General features: G+C 45.2%; 1 protein-coding gene and 1 pseudogene across 1 annotated transcript in view; one reads left to right on the top strand and one right to left on the bottom strand.

The window, feature by feature from the left end:
• LOC124796341 (titin) overlaps positions 1 to 20,157 on the bottom strand; it is a 1,000,763-nt gene that overhangs the window by 888,752 nt on the left and 91,854 nt on the right. The window lies entirely within an intron of this gene.
• On the top strand, positions 3,197 to 3,314 carry LOC124796802 (annotated as a pseudogene).

The raw sequence follows: 20,157 nt of genomic DNA, 5'->3' as shown, positions 1-20,157 counted from the left end.
GGAGGTATAAGTAGGGGGAAGCAATATATTCGATACCTCATCCACGAACGCACCCTCTCGAAACCTGGACAGCAAGCTACACCGCGATGCCTCTCTTGCAGAGTCTGCCACTTGAGTTTGCTAAACATCTCCGTAACGTTGTCACGCTTTGCAAATAACCCTGTGACGAAACGCGCCGCTCTTCTTTGGATCTTCTCTATTTCCTCTGTCAACCCGACCTGGTACGGATCCCACACTGATGAGCAATATTCAAGTATAGGTCAAACGAATGTCTTCTAAGCCACCTCTTTTGTTGATGGACTACATTTTCTAAGGACTCTCCCAATGAATCTCAACCTGGCACCCGCCTTACCAACAATTAATTTTATATGATCATTCCACTTCAAATCGTTCTGTGCGCATACTCCCAGATATTTTACAGAAGTAACCGCTACCAGTGTTTGTTCAGCTCTCATATAATCATACAATAAAGGATCCTTCTTCCTATGTATTGCATTTATGTTAAGTGTCAGTTGCCACTCCCTGCACCAAGTGCCTATCCGCTGCAGATCTTCCTGCATTTCGCTGCAATTTTCGAATGCTGAAACTTCTCTGTATACTACAGCATCATCCGCGAAAAGCCGCATGAAACTTCCGACACTATCTGCTAGGTCATTTGTATATATTGTGAAAAGCAGTGGTCCCATAATACTCCCCTGTGGCCCGCCAGAGGTTACTTTAACGTCTGTAGACGTCTCTCCATTGAAAACAACATGCTGCGTTGTGTTTGCTAAAAACTCTTCAATCCAGCCACACAGCTGGTCTGATATTCCGTAGGCTCTTACTTTGTTCCTTCGAGGAGATGAGTCCTGCGGGTTGTGTTACCTGTACCGTCATTGACAAACGTTTGAGAGACTTTTGCGCACCAACTTCATTCCAACCCTTCAACAGTGTCGATGTGTCGGTAGGATCGTTTTTACGCAAGATGACGCTCCTCCGCACATTCCACAGCCATTGAAGCGGCTGCTGCAGAGGCTCTTCGGAAATGCTAGAATTATCAGCTGTCATTTCCCTGCAGCCTGGCTTTCCAGGTCACCTGATCTTAATCCGTATGACATCTGGCTGTGTGTGGTTATCTGAAAGATGTTGTGTTCAGTGCTCCAGTTACGAATGTAGCTCAACTGAAAGCCAGAAACACTCCGATCTGTTGTGGAATATGCGTTTCTCGATTTCAGCTGATGGCAGAAAACAGCGAACAGCATTCTGATCATGTCTTGCGCTCGTTTCACGACCGTTAGAAACAGGTGTCATTTTGTTTTTTATGCGGTTTTTGGTCCCAAGATAATTTTGCTTTTATGCGGTTTTCGGCGTCAGGACAATTAAAAACTCATTTTTCCCATCCGACGTGGTACGACCTTGCCGGGCTTACCTAACCAACAGTACCGCAACCATTGTCTCTCTCCGCCGGCCGAAGTGGCCGTGCGGTTAAAGGCGGTGCAGTCTGGAACCGCAAGACCGCTACGGTCGCAGGTTTGAATCCTGCCTCGGGCATGGATGTTTGTGATGTCCTTCGGTTAGTTAGGTTTAACTAGTTCTAAATTCTAGGGGACTAATGACCTCAGCAGTTGAGTCCCATATTGCTCAGAGCCATTTTGAGCCATTGTCTCTCCAACTTGTGCAGTCATGCACACTGAACCATACGTATGGTGTAATGTGCAAACAGACGATAACCGGCACATTGCGATTCGTCTCATTTGTAGCCGACATCATTTACGTTAAGACACTTACAGCTTCATGTATTGGTAAAATTTTCCTAATTTTTTTTGTTTCATGACGTTTCTCTCTCCGTCAATAATATGATGTTCAAATTTGACGTCATTCTGAGCAGTGATTCTCTTTCTGCAGCGTTCTGAAACTGGAAGTTTGATTATGCAACCCTGTATTTGGATGCAACACTGCTAAGTTACCTGTGCTGAATTACGAATTCTTTCAAACATTCCCGGATCAAAACGTATAGCCTGACAAGACAGTACAATTCGCTACTGCACTTGTTCAACAGGGTAGTCGGCAGTGGCGTACACTTCAGTTCTGAGAAGAGCCTAACTGGAAAAATCCGAAAGACCAAGGTCCAAGTGATCTTGGAAACCGAGGTATTAGCCCCTGCTGGGCCTACCAATCTTGCGTCATACTGGCGCGTTATGTTCACCAGCAGCAAAATGTGCTCAAGTGGCTGGTGTCGCATCACCAGTCTACAACATTCTGCAACGAGGACCACGGATGAAATTTGAGCTCAGTTAGCGCGCATCACAAATACACGCTGTGCTAACTGGGAACGCATTTCACACCGAAATGAGTGGCGGGTTGGAGCCACACATTGGTAATTACCTCGCAAAAAGACCATTTTGTCTGCCATGTTCACTAGGACGTGTTTGCTCCTATTGTCATGTAGTTTGACCTGTGACACTTTAACTGTATGATTAATAAACACAAATACTTCCTGCGTGGAATACACGCTCATTGCCAACCAAACAGATTTTCCTAATTCAGTAAATGTATCATCATTCATTCACGGTACCCCGAAGAAGTGTGGTAGGACCATTACTGTTTAAAATGCATATAAATGATCTAGTAGGAAGCGTCGGGAGCTGTTTGAGACTGTTCACAGACGACGCGGTCGTCTGTAAGGAAGGAAGTAACTTCGCCGGAAGACACCATCGATTTGTAGAACGACCTAAATTCAGATTGATGAACTGTGCATACTCTGACAGTCCACCCTCAGCGTAAATAAATGTAACATATTGCGCACACATACAACTACAATACTGATAACAAACTGCTAGAAACAGAGCCTAACGGACAATATCTAGGAGTAACTAACCGAAGCGATCTAAATTGGAATGACCACATAAAACAAATAGCAGGAAAAGCAGATACCAGGCTGAGATTGATAGGAACAGATTTAGCCCCAGAACACTAAAGAGGGGAAATATTACATTGTTACTAAACCATTGTAAATTGTATGTTTTATTTAAAGGAAGTCATAAGTTATAGTTTATGCACTAATTAAGTGCAATTACAAGGTGTCCAATGGCGTTTCAGAAAGAAAATAAGTACAAAATGTCCTTTTTTACAGCCTATACTGAAATACCAGATTGGCGGGAACCGCGAATTGATAGCAACTGCAATCGTAAATTTTAGAAGGGTATAGTAATATAGGGGCAACGGCCTTACCGCAGTGGATACGCCGGTTCCGGTGAGATCACCGAAGTTAAGCGCTGTCGGGCGTGGCCGGCACTTGGATGGGTTACCATCCGGGCCGCCATGTGCTGTTGCCATTTTTCGGGGTGCACTCAGCCTCGTGATGCCAATTGAGGAGCTACTCGACCGAATAGTAGCGGCTCCGGTCAGAGAGAACCATCATAACGGCCGGGAGGGCAGTGTGCTGACCACATGCCCCTACTATCCGCATCCTCAGCTGAGATGACACGGCGGTCGGATGGTCCCGATGGGCCACTTGTGGCCTAAAGACGGAGTGCTATACTGCTATAGTAATATAGGGCCAAGGAAATGTACCTCATCCACGACAGAAGTAGCTTAGAGCCGCGCGGGATTAGCCGAGCGGTCTAGGCGCTGCAGTCATGGACTGTGCGGCTGGTCCCGGCGGAGGTTCGAGTCCTCCCTCGGGAATGGGTGTGTGTGTTTGTCATTAGGATAATTTAGGTTAAGTAGTGTGTAAGCTTAGGGGCTGATGACCGTAGCAGTTAAGTCCCATAAGATTTCACACACATTTGAACATTTTGAAGTAGCTTACAAGGCGCTTTTTCTACCGATTACGAGTATTGCTCATCACGCTGGGTCTCTTACCCGATGGGAGTGACGGAGGAGATAGAGAAGATCCAACGAAGAGCGGTGCGTTTTGTGACGGGTTCGTTTAGTCGGCGCGAGAGCGTTACAGAGATGCTCAACAAACTAGAGTGGTAGACGTTGCAAGAGAGGGGTTTTGCATCACGCAGAGTTTTTCTATTGCAATTTCGAGAAAGTGCTTTCCGGGAAGAGTCGGACAACATATTATTCCCTCCCACATACATCTCGGGAAATGATCACAGCGAACAAATTCGGGAAAATACAGCTAACAGCAATAATCTTTTTCCCTTGGGCCATTCGCAAATGGAAGAGGGAAGAGGGGGATGAGTTAGTGCTAACAGAAGTATTCTTCGCCACACACCGTCAGGTGGCGTGCGGAGTACTGGTGTAGATGTATATGTATCTCTTTCCATATAATAACAATAAAATGTACTCCTGTTCACATAAATGAAGGGAACAGATCACTTACTGGTCAGTCGAGTATTGCTACTTTTCTCACATAAATTCACTTCGGCCACATTAAGCAACATTTTACAAAGCACAAAGCAACCTGGCGTCCCAGTCACTCCTCAAATGCAATAGATTGTTCAGTGGAGGGAATACCGATTGTGGGCGCTGAAATATGAAAGAGAAATCCGCTTCTTTAGAATTGACAATACAGTGTTTGTTTGATCAACAAGTAGCGCTGTTCCGAAACCCGTCAGTGGGAAACCGGTCCCCATGTAGACGTATCGTTGTGTTGTGCGTGGTGCTGCTGTGAGAAGTAGCGACAGAGAGAGAGAGAGAGACCACCAGTACTCGGTCACCCAGCCTGCGCGCCGCTGTACAGTACAGTACAGTACACGGTAGTGCGGTGGTTGTGCTGGTTCGGCGCCGCCCGCCGGCCAGCCGGCGCTGCTGTGTGGCGGCTGCACTTTTAGAAGTGCGGGGGCCGGCGTTGCGTGGCTCGCGATAACCGCAACTATTCATAGGGCGCCTCGCCTTGGAGCGCTGACAAATATTCCACTTTCCCGCAGGCCGCCGCGTGTACCCGCCGTGATGTCTCACCCAACATCAAGGTACCTCGAAATTTCTAGGCGCCGACTCCTCTAACGACGTCTGCATCTGCACTTTGGAAACCTCTGTAAAGTGCGCGTTTAGGGGTGTTTCCCATTGTACTAGTTGCTATCACTTTCATTCACATATGTATCGCGGGAAAAATGATTACTTACACGTTTCTGTGCAGGCTGTAATTCATCATGTCTTCGCGATCTCTATGGGAACGATACGTAGGGTTTGTAATATATTCCTAGACCACTTCAATTTTTTTCTTGAAAACTTCCTAAGTAAACGTTCACAGGAAGCGCCAAAGAAACTGATATAGGCACACGTATTCAAATACAGAGATATGTAAACAGGCAAAATACGGCGGTGCGGTCGGCAACGCCTATAAAAGACAACAAGTATCTGGCGCAATTGTTACACTCGTGCTCATAAATGAAGGATGTGGTGCCACACAACGTGGCACTATCCAAAACTGGCACTTATAGCATAGGCACATAGGGAACACACACGACACAGAAGTCCACGTTATTGGTGATAGGTTGAGAAAACCGTCCCGAATCAAATGTGCTACAAAACGCCACTGTTTCCTGCGCATGAACCCCGACATCAATATGGGATATGATCACCATGTGCACGTACACAAGCCGCACAACGGGTCGGCATACTCTGGATCAGGTGGTCGAGCAGCTGCTGGGGTATAGCCTTCCCATTCATGCACCAGTGCCTGTCGGAGCTCCTGAAGTATCCTGTGAAGACGTGCAGCGATACGTCGACCGAGAGCATCCCAGACGTGCACGTTGGGGTTTAGGTCTGGAGAACAAGCTGATATCTTCTGTTTCAAGGTACTCCTCCACGATGGCAGCTCGGTGGGACCGTGTGTTATTGTCCACCAGGAGGAAGGTGGCACCCACTGCACCCCTGAAAAGGCGAACATACTGGTGCAAAATGACGTCCCGATACACCTGACCTGTTACAGTTCCTCTGTCAAAAGACGTGCAGGGGTATACGTCCACCAGTTATAATGCCACACCACACCATCAAACCACGACCTCCATACAGGTCCCTTTCAAGGACATTAAGGGGTTAGTATCTGGTACCTGGTTCACGCCAGATGAAAGCCCGACGAGAATCAGTGGACCCGTCCGTGAACATAACGTGGGACCACTGTTCCTATGACCATATACTGTGTTCTCAACACCAGGCTTTACGGGCTCTCGTGTTACCAGGGGTCAGTGGAATGCAACTTGCAGGTCTCCGGGCGAATAAACCATGTCTATTCAGTCGTCTTTAGACTGTGTGTTTCGAGAAAACTGTTCCAGTGGCTGAGGCAAGGTCCCGAGCAAGGCTACCTGCAGTACTCCGTGACCGTCTGCGGGCACTGATGGTGAGATATCGGTCTTCTTGTAGACTGTGGACGTCCCGTACTGTAGCGCCTGGACACGTTTCTTGTTTGCTGGAATCGTTGCCATTATCTAGAGATCACACTTTGTGGCACACGGAGGGCCCGTGCTACGATCTGCTGTGTTTGACGAACCTCCAGTCGCCCTAGTATTCTACCCCTCATAACGTCATCAATATGTGTTCTTTGAGCCATTTTCAACACACAGTCACAATTAGCACGTCTGAAAACGTCTGCACACTTACTCGCTGCATTGTACTCTGACATGCACCAACACACCTCTGCCTACGTGCACTGCTGCCAGCGCCACCGTTCGACGACCGCAGGTCAAATGCACCGCACAGTCATACCCCGGGGTGACTTAAACTTGCAAACCACTCACCTGAGCGTTGTTTCACCATGTATCAGCATTATCCTTAATTTATAAGCATTGGTGTAGATCGGTTACTGGTGCTACAGTGGCAGGTTATCAAGGTTTAAGTGACTTTGAACGTGGTGTTATAGTCGGTGCACGAGCGATGGGACACATCATCTCTGAGGTAGCGATGAAATGGGGATTTTCCCGTACGACGATATACGAGTGTACCGTGAATATCAGGAATCCGGTAAAGCATAAAATCTCCGACATCGCCGCGGCCGGAAAAAGATCCTGCAAAAACGGGGCCGACGACGACTGAAGAGAATCGTTCAACGTGACAGAAGTGCAACCCTTTCGCAAATTGCTGCAGATTTCAATGCTGGGTCATCAACAAGTGTTAGCGTGCGAACCATTCAAGCAAACATTATCGACATGGGCTTTCGGAGCCGAAGGCAGGTTAAAACTGTGTGCCGGGCCGAGACTCGATCTCGGGACCTTTGCCTTTCGCGGGGAAGTGCTCTACCGATTGAGCTACGCAAGCATGAGTCACGGCACGTCTTCACAGCTTCAGTTGTGCAAGGTTTGCAGGAGAGCTTCTGTGAAGTTTGGATGATAGGAGACGAGGTACAGGCAGAATTGAAGCTCTGTGAGGACAGGTCGTGAGTCGTGCTTGGGCAGCTCAGTCTGCCGGCGCTGTAGCTCAGAGTGTTCGGTCAGAGGGTTAGCTGCCGTCTGTAATGAAAAAAACTGAGTGAATGGCTCAACGACGAACTTGGACAAGCTTCATGCGACGTCCGCCCCCAACAAATACAGCGACCAATGACGAACAAAATGAGATTTAAAAAAAAAAACTTCCAGGAAGTTTCATATCAGTGCACACTCCACTGCAGAATGAAAATTCCATTATGGAGACTGAGTCAAATGCTTTTCTAAAATCGAGAAATAGTGCATCTGCCTCACTGCCTTGATACATGGCTTTGAGTATATAAAAAAATGCGAGTTGGGTTTCGTACGATTGACGTATTCGGAATGCATGCTGGTTGGCATGAAGGGGAATTCCATTCGATATACCTCATTACATCTGACCTCAGATTATGTTCTAACAAATGAGTTAGAGGACTTTCATGGCACACTAATCGCGAAGGTACAGCGATGCTACACCTCCTAACATATCTCACACCAGGCGTCTGTTTTGTGGCCGTACCACTGAGATACTGACAGAAAGGATACATCCAAAGATATCCAAATTCTGTGAATGATGAAGGTGCTAGCTTAATAATAAGTGCTACTTCCTTATTGTCCAGATCACAGGAAGAACCAATACATCAAAATTCCTTTTTCTCAGTTAATATATTCGTACAACATCCATGTAATGCTTAACCATCGAACTTGAAGTATTACATCATATTCACTGCATAAAAGCAAGGTAGAATTAAAATGTTTACTGATTTATTGAAAATAATTGACCAGCTATAAATGTGTATCTCCTTTTCTTCTGACCTTCAAGCAGAACGCTTCCTCAGAGTACGCGTTTACCTCAAAGAGGCTGTTTGTCAGACGTACTGGTCTGCACCCACATTTTGATGATATCGGATTCGTTAAGTGTACCACTTGCAGAACGGGCCTTGGAGGACCCGCCGTTCCACCCTCAGCTAGCAAAGCACGACAGCACTGAACTTCGGCGACCTGACGGGAACCGATTTTACCACTGCGACGAGGCCGTAGGCAACGTTGCCTGATGCTCCCTCTGAAATTCTCAGCACTCTCTGGTTGCTTCAGGTGATCCAGGTCCCACTGCCTTAATTTCCTACCCTTTTTTTTTCAAACCAGTTTTAACCTACAGTTCATAACCAATGAATTACGGTCAGCGTTCATATCTAACCCTCGAAATATCTTACAGTTTAAAATTTGGTTTAGAAATCTCTGTATAACCGTTATAAAACTGATTTGAAACTTTGTAATATCCCAAAGGTCTCTTTCGCGTACGCAGTCTTCTTTCATGATTCGTAAACCAAGTGGCAGTGACGAGAAAATTATTCTCTGTGCAAAATTCTACTATCGGCTTGTTCGTTCCTTTACCTAATGCATTTTGTTGTTTTCCTTTTTCTACTATCGTATTCCAGTCGCCATTTAGAGTTACATTTCCATCTCCCTTAACTATCTGTTTAATTTACTTTATCTCATAGAACATTCTATCTTTTCAACATCTGCAAAACGGGTTGTGTTATAAATCTGTACCACTGAGGTGGGTGTTCGCTTTGTGTCTATCTTGGCCACTATAATGCATTCATTATGCTGTTGATAGTAGCTTACCCGTATTCCTGTTTTCTTATTCATTATTAGTCTTACTACTGCATTACCCCTATTTGATTTTGTATTTATAACCCTGTGCACACGTGACTAGAAAGCATGCTGTTACTGCAATTCTGCTTCACTATTTACCTACAAATCTAACTTCAACCCATCTTTTCCCCTCTTAATCCTGCCAGTTTTGCTTTGTCTCATGAAGTGCTCTAAATGGCGATCCATAAATCGCAGGCACAGTCTATTAAATACTGCAGAGGGGATTTGAGTTCAGCAGGTTTTTTCCTCGGAATCTGTAGCTCATAAACGCAATGCATGAGTACAGTCGAATTCATTATTCTTTTTTCAGAAATGCAATGTGAACGAATTGTCTGCAACCAAGTTCTGTCACAAAGTAATGTTATACCGGATTTTTAGACAATGTGTAATTTGTATATTGTAGCTGTACTTTTAAAACATGTTAACAAAGTTACTGTGATTTTAGTTTCTTTGTGGATTTGATTGCTTTTAGTGTCTTATGAGAGATTTAGACAGATATGTAACGGCACAGCGCTGCGTGTTCAGCTATTTTAATATATTTTTGTGGTCAGAAACTATTCTCAATCTAGACTGATAGGGAAACGTGTTTACACCATCTGGCTATGAACTGTGGAACAGATCGTAGGAGGAGATTAGAGCTGCCATCTGTCAGCAGACTGTGAAACTGTATTGTAACCTGCAGGCATCTCGGAAAGCTGCTGATGTACGGCAACTGGCTTTGGAGCGATAGCGAAATGAAGCAACCAGGCAGTCGCCAAAACTGACTACGATTCCATCCGCGGGGAATGTCGTCTGCGTTGCACGGAGCGTGCTCGTTATGTTAAAGGCCAGCGGAGTCCTGTTCTGTCCTGTCCCGTGCCGTGCCGCTGGCGGGCGGCCAAACATTATATCAGAATCGTATCCGGCCAGTGATCTCCCGTGGGCCGCCGGCGCACCTGTGCGGCCGTCCCTCACCGCGGGCAAAGCCGCGGAGACCCGCTGCCTTGTCCACTGGCAGCTCGGGACACGGCGCTAGGCCGGCGCGGCGCGCCTAATGGCGCTCCATTATTATTAACTCGCCCTCTTATTTGTGTCGACGGCCTTTACTGGAACTGTTTATACTTAGACTTTCATAGTTGCCCTTGTCAAGACCGTTCAAGAATGCGCACAGATTCAGTGAACTCCACTCTTGTGACCGAGCGAGGTGGCGCAGTGGTTAGCACACTGGACTCGCATTCGGGAGGACGACGGTTCAATCCCGCGTCCGGCCATCCTGATTTAGGTCTTCCGTGATTTCCCTAAATCGCTCCAGCCAAATGCCGGGATGGTTCCTTTGAAAGGTCACGGCCGACTTCCTTCCCCGTCCTTCCCTAATACGATGAGACCGATGCCCTAGCTGTTTGGTCTCTTCCCCCAAACAACCCAACCCCACTCTTGTGAACCACGGTTTGTTTTGTTTATTCTCGATATCTTCCGAACAGTAGAATCAGGTGAACTGGTAGCTTCCGTCTTCTTAGGTTTCCGAAAAGCGTTCTACACATCACCACACTATCTTCACTGACGATGCTATTGCACAGACGGCATCATCCTCCTTGGATGATCGCGAGAAAACTCTAAAAGATTTGGAAAAAAAATTAACTTGGTATAACGAGTGACAGTCTCTTTAAATGTGTGCAAAAAATGGTTCAAATGGCTCTGAGCACTATGGGACTTAACATCTGAGGTCATCAGTCCCCTAGAACTTTGAACTACTTAAACCATCACACACATCTATGCCCAAGGCAGGATTCGAACCTGCGACCGTAGCGGTCACGCGGTTCCAGACTGAAGCGCCTAGAACCGCACGGCCACACCGGCCGGCTTTTATAGGTTCTGTGACAGTGTTGGTGGATAAACGTTACCCTTAATGAAAACCCGCAAGAAGAAGTGTAGGGCGTCAAATATGGTGACTGCGGAGGCATGCTCAGATGTATTAAGTCGCCGACTGTATGACGACCAATCCCACGGCCCGGTACAGTTCCGTTCAGATATTCGCACTCTTGGCGACTCCAGTGAGGGTGAACCCCCTCGTGTCGAAAAATGAAGTTGTCCTCTTCTTGATCATTAACCGCGTTTCCATCAAGGAAGAATGAGCCGTAAATAGGTAAGTGGAATATCGCGCAAAACACATTGACTTTGGGTGAGTCTTGTACATGTTCAGAGTGTGCATGTTGTGCGAAAGTGTTTTCATAGTCAACAGCATTCTGAAGCACTTCAGAAAATGCCACACATTTGTATTTGTCGTCATGACGTAGAGTCTGTAACAGCTGTAACTTGTACCGCTTCTTAACCAACCGCCGTCTCAAACCACGTATCTTTACCTCCCGACTTCCACGACGAGTTGACTCAGTAGGGCCACGTTGGAAAGCGATTTAAATTCGTGCGACATTTTCATCGCAAACACGAGGACGGCTAGGACTCGTTCCTTTAAATACACGTCCCGTGTCTACAAATTGTCGATACCTCCTTTCAGAGGATCAGTTTGGTACCTCGACCTGAAACAACTTTGCTGTGTAATCACGGAATTAAACTTGGCAAACTCGAGAGTACAAAATGATTTCTGCTTCGTAACAGCCATTTTGCAAGATGCGACCGTATTTGCCTCGGCAGGTGCGCGGCCAGCGCTTCGGATTGCTAACCGACGGTGCCCGGATTCGATTTCCGGACGGGTCGGAGATGTTCTCCTCTTCGGGACTGACTGTTCTATTGTCCTCGTGTCCGTATCGTCATAATTGACATTCTAGCTCTGAGATGGCTGTATGGGCACGTTCTGAAAGTCAATAAATGAACAAAAATAAAAAAAATAACATGTGAAGGTAACAAAGTCAGCAGAAGACAACTGTGATTTAGTGGCAATGAATATAAAGTAGGTAATGTATTCGTTCCTCCAGTAACCGAGACGTGGCGTAGCGGTTGACGGTTGCAACAGCATATTACTTTGTAATAGTATATTCTTTTTTGCAACGTAAATAATTATTTAAACAAAAAATATAATCTCATCAAAGTGTTTTAAACCAGCTGAAAAATTTCACACACACACGATTCAAAAGCAGATAAATATTTATACAAAAATTAATATTTAATATGATATGTTTCTGAATTTGATTAAAAAATATAAAATAATTTCTCCTAGCCCCTTACAGGTTCGTAGTCCCATACAGCGACTCCTAAAATGTGCACTGTGAATTTTAATAGCTTTGACAGTACTTGTAAGATTTTAACGGAAAACGTGTGGCAAATGCAGTAAATAATGGTTAGGAGATGAACTGTTCACGGATCACTTATGTGCTGCATGCGACCCACGTTTTTCGTTGTAAATATTACAAGTATTGCCATAGATACTAAAAATTAACAAGCACAATCTTTCAAGATTATCAGTATTGGGTTAGGAATCTGCATGGGGCCAGGATAAATTATTTTATACTTTTAGTCCGATTTAAAAACGTGTTATATTAAAAATTTATTTTTGTTTAAATAATTATTATTAAGTGAGCATAGCTTTACATTTCTTTACGAGTAGATATGCTTACCACGCTTTGCTCTAAGTAGATATCGTTTCAGAATTCTGCTGATAAGGGAAACTCCCCATCGTACCCCTCTCAGGTTTACTGGTCAAATAGGCCAGTGGATAGCCCGTCAAAATCTGAACACGGATGAAGCATGAAAACAGGGCCGACCGCGGTGGTCTAGCGGTTCAGGCGCTCAGTCCGGAACCGCACGACTGCTACGGTCGCAGGTTCGAATCCTGCCTCGGGCATGGATGTGTGTGATGTCCTTAGGTTAGTTAGGTTTAAGTAGTTCTAAGTCCTAGGGGACTGATGACCACAGATGTTAAGTCCCATAGTGCTCAAAGCCATTTGAACCATTTGAACCATGAAAACAGGAAGAAGGTGTACTGGACTGTGAAAAAAGAAGCAAAATAGAAACAGTGAACTGTCCAAGATGTGCAACATCGAGCAAATTAAAAGACACCTTGGTTGTGGTCACGGTGTTTGACTACAAAGCGATGGACCCGTGTTCGAATCTCCCTCGCGCCCCGTCTCTTTTTCCCCACGAAGTTATGAACTTCCCGTCCGGTCATTGACGTGTCTGTTCTCCTTCTGTAGTCTTGGCAACTGTCATACTATACACTGGTTATAAAGTATAAGTCATGTGACAAGAATACATCACCGTCGCAAGTAAATGTGATGGATAATGAGAGTAGGCGATGTGCCACATAGAACTCTCACAGAAATGAAAACAACAAATAAAAGGGTGGGAACTACGTTACAACAAAGGAATTCAACAATCAACACTTCCAAATCGGAACGCAAGAGTCGTAATACGTGGTAGTTCTGTAGAAAAAACAGGAGGTACGCACGTCTGGAGGTCTCTACCTTACACCTCGCTGCTGCAAACGGACGTTACACCACGACCCAGACACATATTTGAATATAGCGAACAGACACGTCAGTGACCGGACGGACAGTTCATGTTGTTGTTGTTGTGGTCTTCAGTCCTGAGACTGGTTTGATGCAGCTCTCCATGCTACTCTATCCTGTGCAAGCTTCTTCATCTCCCAGTAACTACTGCAACCTACACCCTTCTGAATCTGCTTAGTGTATGCATCTCTTGGTCTCCCTCTACGATTTTTACCCTCCACGCTGCCCTCCAATGCTAAATTTGTGAGCCCTTGATGCCTCAAAACATGTCCTACCAACCGATCCCTTCTTCTAGTCAAGTTGTGCCACAACCTCCTCTTCTCCCCAATCCTATTCAGTACCTCCTCATTAGTTATGTGATCTACCCATCTAATCTTCAGCATTCTTCTGTAGCACCACATTTCGAAACCTTCAATTCTCTTCTTGTCCAAACTAGTTATCGTCCATGTTTCACTTCCATACATGGCTACACTCCATACAAATACTTTCAGAAACGACTTCCTGACACTTAAATCTATACTCGATGTTAACAAATTTCTCTTCTTCAGAAACGATTTCCTTGCCATTGCCAGCCTACATTTTATATCTTCTCTACTTCGACCATCATCAGTTATTTTGCTCCCCAAATAGCAGAACTCCTTTACTACTTTAAGAGTCTCATTTCCTAATCTAATTCCCTCAGCGTCACCCGATTTAATTCGACTCCATTCCATTATCCTCGTTTTGCTTTTGCTGATGTTCATCTTATACCCTCCTCTCAAGACACTGTCCATTCCATTCAAATGCTCTTCCAAGTCATTTGCTGTTTCTGACAGAATTACAATGTCATCGGCGAACCTCAAAGTTTTTATTTCTTCTCCATGGATTGTAATACCTACTCCGAATTTTTCATTTGTTTCCTTTACTGCTTGCTCAATATACAGATTGAATAACATCGGGGAGAGGCTACAACCCTGTCTTACTCCCTTCCCAACAACTGCTTCCCTTTCATGTCCCTCGACTCTTATAACTGCCAGCTGGTTTCTGTACAAATTGTAAATAGCCTTTTGCTCCCTGTATTTTACCCCTGCCACCTTCAGAATTTGAATGAGAGTATTCCAGTCAACATTGTCAAAAGCTTTCTGTAAGTCTACAAATGCTTGAAACGTAGGTTTGCGTACCGACTGTCAAGTTTACCGGAAGTAAAAATAAAACGACCTTGTTATACCTATCTATCGGTTTATCGATACCATTATTTCGCTAGTTTTTCTTTTCAGCTAGTTTATCTGCTTCAAAGTCAACGACTGACAGTTCCTCGGTTTCCATCTTCTACATCTGAAATCGCTAATCGTTAGAAAATAATTATTAATAGCATATTGTAGGTCTCCAATTGTTCTTTGCCAATATAGCGGCCAACTTATGAACATGAATTTGGTATATCTTAGTAAATACAGACATTATCGAAACATGTTTTACATCTAACGATGTTTCTTATTTCTCTTTTCGCAATCGTATCTGATAGACCCTAACTACTAATGTAGAATACGAATAGTGTAGTGATTTTAATTAATCCTTGTGGCGGGCACGTCAAGTTACAAGCTTCTGCATTCATCTTACGTAACCCATCTTCTCTTTCCAGTCTTTAATCACAGTAGTAAAAGAAACACACTATCTTGATTTATATAAATTAATTTTAGTCAATAGTTAATTTATGAGTACCATACGAGAAATAAAAGAAGCGAAGTGCATGCGATTGAGCAAACGCAGCCCATTCGAAACGTGGAATACCACTTGCCTCCGATCATTACTGACACTGGAAGTTCGTTCTTCCTACTGAAATTCGGTTCTGGCCTCCACTCTATCTTCCAAAACACATCGTTCATTTCGCATGTTTCAACCGTAGAGTGTTCGTCTATTTTCTGAACCTGCATCAAAACATTGCTACCTATGCCAGTCTTGGAAATTTTCAGATCTGTATGCTGTTAACATCTCATCCAGTAACTGCGATTCTGACAGGAGTATCTTTATGAGGCTTTCCGTTTTCCCATACGAAAGACAGAAGCACGTCCTTCCGTAGGGGAATACACGGAAAAATGTTGGTTCTGGAAGTAATGGAAATAGGTTGACAATTAGTGTTAAAGCGAGGGATTCATATACGACATATGTTTACCATGCACAGGTCTCTATGATAAGCGTTTGCAATGTTTAAGATGTATCGACATAAGTACAGTAAGACGGGCAATAGTAAAGTTTACTGAGATACCTTGAAAGTTTATTAACAACCGTGATATCCATAGTACGTGAAATATTTTTGTTTTAAAGTTCTATTTGAAGTAACTCGCGGAATTTTAGAAAACTTGTCCTCTTGGGAACCAGATCCAATTCTCTGAAGTCCTACGCCGAATTGCAATGACAAGATCATAACAGTATCTATCTGCTTTCAATAATTATCACCAAAGATGTAAAACGTTGCCTCTGGTTTTTGGTACATGAATAGCTAGTTAACAAAATGCAGACACTGCAGAACTACTAAACATTTCACAACCAGATAGCGGCACTTTTTAGTTGCGCATTCGCGTCGCCAGTGGCCTTGAGAGGTGAGGGGGAGGAAGTCTGTGTCGTAGGCACAGGCATTGTGTGCGGAGCCATCCAATGTGTCCTTTATCACATAAGGAAAGAGAATAGCGCCTTTGATAACATTTTGGGTGGGACAGTGTAAGATGTGACCCATACAAAACCTGTAGCATTGGGTGCGTCACAAATACCTTATATAACAATAGATCGAGAAGCAATCTTTCATTCTGCTGCGGAGTGCTCACTATTATCAAAACTATCTGACACATCCTAACTATGAGGCGGAGCAGAACTCAAACTTGGACCCTTCCCTTTCCCACACAAAGCCTCTATGGAGGGACGCTTCACACCTTCGTTGTATCAGTAACTATCTCCTACTTTCCAAATTCCCCTGAAGTTTTAAATACTTTATTGGACTAGTGCGTCTAGGAGATAGGACGTGGTCCGTTTGAATTTCGATCCAGCATATAAGAATATCACTACACTAGCAGACACGTGAAAATAACAAGGATAGAATAGTATCGTGTGTTGGGCTACTGTGAAAGCATAGTGAGCACGGTCCCAGTGGTAATTAACAGTCCATTACTATGGTTGGAGGTGGGAAGTCGGGAGCGGGTTCTGGTGCCTCAAACAAACAAGCATATCCAAAACTCATGGTTGTTTACGAAACGTGGTAATTGCGACTGTCGCTGTTTAGGACGCAGTCAAACTGAGGCGTCGAAATACACTCAGGGCAGAGCAGAAGTGTACTCTTGCATGATTTCATCACCGGAACAGTTTATATTTTCCTCTGCACGAAGTGTCCTGGCTTCCAACAATATTCACGAGTTACGGAGTTTTGCCCGTGGCGACCGGCTTTTCCGGCGAACTCTGCCTTTGGCTAGCATCTAGCGTGTTCTACGATATACCCCTTGAATGCAAAAAGTTTTCGATGCTGGATGAATATAAAACAGAGAAAAAAGTAAAAATCTTAGTTTTAAAGCTTGAGATGTTCTGCATAGTCTGCCCACACTTGAGGACTACGTACAGAATGTTCATGCAACCGTGTGAAACTGGCAAGAAATTCCTACTTTGGGATGTGTAACTCACACGTTAAGTTGGCTCTGTTGTCGTTTATGTCGTCAAATCTTTGACCCTTCATGTGAAGTTTTGCATTTTGTCGTTTTGTGGTAGGTTCGTGTTTCTGACATCAAGTCTTCTCACGCTTGAGGATCTTTTCTTCCCGAACAGAATTGTCCGCGGTTTACATTTCAGTCAAGTCGCTGCAGGTGCCCACTACGTCGTTGTTGTTGCCCGGGAGTCAAGGTGTGCGGAACAAACTTTTCTGTACACACTTTTCTCCGCAAAACATTCTAGAGATGCCTCGAACACTTGATTTAGAGACGTCACTCCAGTGCGACTTGTAACGCTGCAACGCCGACGCACCACGGCCGCACGTCCACTGCTTAACACTGCCTGGTCGAACTCACATGTGTTGTTTTCAGTTGTTAGTTCAAGCTTCCACCGTAGTTACTACGCTGATGTCGCTTATACAACAGGAATAAAATTAATCACGGAACTTTTCAGATAGACAGTGTATCGTTTTGTATGTCTATGTACTGAGTCACAACCTGAAGCCCGTTAACTTCTCTTTTCATTACGCGCCTAGTCACCAAGCTTTATACTTTGCTAGCAACCTTACATTCTGTGGCGGATGGTACTTCTGCTATCACTGTCCATCTCTCTCCGCCCCCCCCCCCCCCCCCCCCTGCACCCTCGCCCTCAGCGCGAATGACGCGTGGGAAGAAATGACTGTCGGCAAACTTCCATATCATCTGAAATTTTCCTGATTGTGTTGTGGAAACTTCGCGAGACGTATTTGAAGCGAAGTAACATACTGATCGAAAGTCCTTGGAACATAACGCTTCGACAGTAAACCTCTCCGTGACGCACAGCGCCTCTTTTGTAGCGCTTGCCAGTGGCGTTTGTAGAGGATCTCTGTAAAGCCCTTGCGCCAGGTAACCCATCTCGTAGCTTCTGCACAGCTGTTTGATGAATCTTGTCTATGTAGTATCGCATGCACTTGCAGCTCGCCATACTTCCGCCAGGTGGTCGGTAGACTCTTCATATCATCGGCCTGTCGAAATTTTGCCTCTAACATTACGTAAGAAAACTAGACCTCTTATTTCATAATAGCGGCACAACTCGGCAATCTAATGATATTCTGACGAACGAGACTCGTCATGACAAATGGTTCAAATGGCTCTGAGCACTATGGGACTTAACTTCTGAGGTCATCAGTCCCCTAGAACTTAGAACTACTGAAACCTGACTAACCTAAGGACAGCACACACATCCATGCCCGAGGCAGGATTCGAACCCGCGACCGTAGCGGTCGCACGGTTCCAGACTGTAGCGCCTAGAACCGTTCGGCCGGCTTCGTCGTGACACAATAAATATGTGTCCATAGAGCTGTGTTGGTTGTCGTTAGTCGTAAACATTCTGTTTCGTCTATTACTGAAATCTGGTGAGGTTCCCAGACTGATGAACAATACGCAAGAATCGGTCGATCGAGTGTTATGTAATCCACTTCTTTCGCCTATGAAATATATTGCCCTACGATCCTAGCACTGAACGTCAGCCTGGCATCTCCTTTTCCTACAACTAATTTTACGTGATCATTCCCCTTTACGAGGTTACGCACAGTTGCTTCTGCGTTTGTTACGGTTGTTGTTGTTGTTTCCACTGCCTTGTCGCCAATAGCGTAGTCCAACAGTAGACGATCTCATCGCCTGCTTATGCGCACCACTTCTTGTTTTCCTGTTCGATCTTGCCGTTCCACTATGGGGTCGGCATTGTTACATATCGTTTCTGGCGATGTTACTGGCATTTGGTGGCCGAATCTTTCTGACGCCACCACTCTCCCGGGGAGGAATCTGTGTTGTACCCCATCTGAAAGCGTCCGGACTGAATCTCATGCTCAAGTGGCTGCGTACAGTGTGCCTGAGGCGGGACGGGACTAGCAGCCCGGTATTTACCTAATCTGATGTGAAGAACCGCCTAAAAACCGCATCCAGAGTGGCTGGCCCACCGCTTTTTGAGCGCAAAGACGGATTCGATAGGGGGCTGGCTCGCCTGCCCGTGTCCCAGAAGCTGCCGCTTTAGCCCTCTAGGCTATACGGGCGGGTTCTTCCTGTCCTCGGGATGTTACTTTTATTTAAGGTCAACTGTCTTTTCCTCCACCAATCACCGACGTTCTGCCGGTGTTGCTGCATTTCGCTACCGTCTTCTGGCGCTGTAACCATCCTACAGACAACAACATCGTCTGCGAACAGCCTCACCGAGCTCTAGCCGTTATCGAGTACAGCACTTGCACGTATCGTGGACAGCGACGGCCCCGTAGCACTCCGTGTCGGCTTTGTTGGTGTAAGGAGGACGCGCCACACCGCAGCTCACCTACCTGTCGGCCATGGCGGCGAGAGGGTCGGTGCAGCTCGCTCGGCGGTCGGCGCTCGACTGGCCGCCCTACTCCTCTGGCACCGCGCCCTGCCCTGCCCTGCCCTTGCCTCCCCTTCCCGCCCCACCCCACCCCTCACCCCGTGCGCTTCCTCCAGCAACTCACCAATACAGCACTCGTCCCACCAGTACGGACGTTCCGGTACAAAATTCGACACGAAGCGTCGTATCTACACCAGTACCTAAAATTCTACGAATATTCCGAGAATATCGGAAAAAGGTATCGACACCGGCAGTCTCGCAAGATAGTGAATGCAGGTGTATTTTTTAAGCTTTTATTGACTAGTCTTTCTGTGTATGGATCAGAAGTCGCTACAAAACTGTTAAGGCTGTTCTTTTATTTTGAAATAACACTTGATTTTTTTTTTAAACGTAGCTGCACAACAGCAACGGTTTCACGTAATAAAATTATAAACAGCCGACCAGTTGCAATGGATAAAGAAATTCTTTACTTAGGTTCCGACAAATATAAATTTGTCTTCTTCAAAAGGTAACAATTTTACATTAGTAAGGACTAATGTACCATCGCACTAATTCTAGGGCTATTATTATTATTATTAGCGAATGTCCCCATGGGAGAACGATAAGCAGGTGATTAACATTTCTTAATGTTCTTCTTATTTCCCCAGTATTTCTTCATTGCCTCCCCAAAGGCCTTCTTCCTTTCTTCGGTCCACTTTGGT

This window comes from Schistocerca piceifrons, chromosome 4 (assembly GCF_021461385.2).
Source record: "Schistocerca piceifrons isolate TAMUIC-IGC-003096 chromosome 4, iqSchPice1.1, whole genome shotgun sequence".
Lineage (NCBI taxonomy): Eukaryota > Metazoa > Arthropoda > Insecta > Orthoptera > Acrididae > Schistocerca > Schistocerca piceifrons.
Note: the sequence above shows the minus strand (reverse complement) of the source record. Positions and strands in the feature narration are given on the sequence as shown.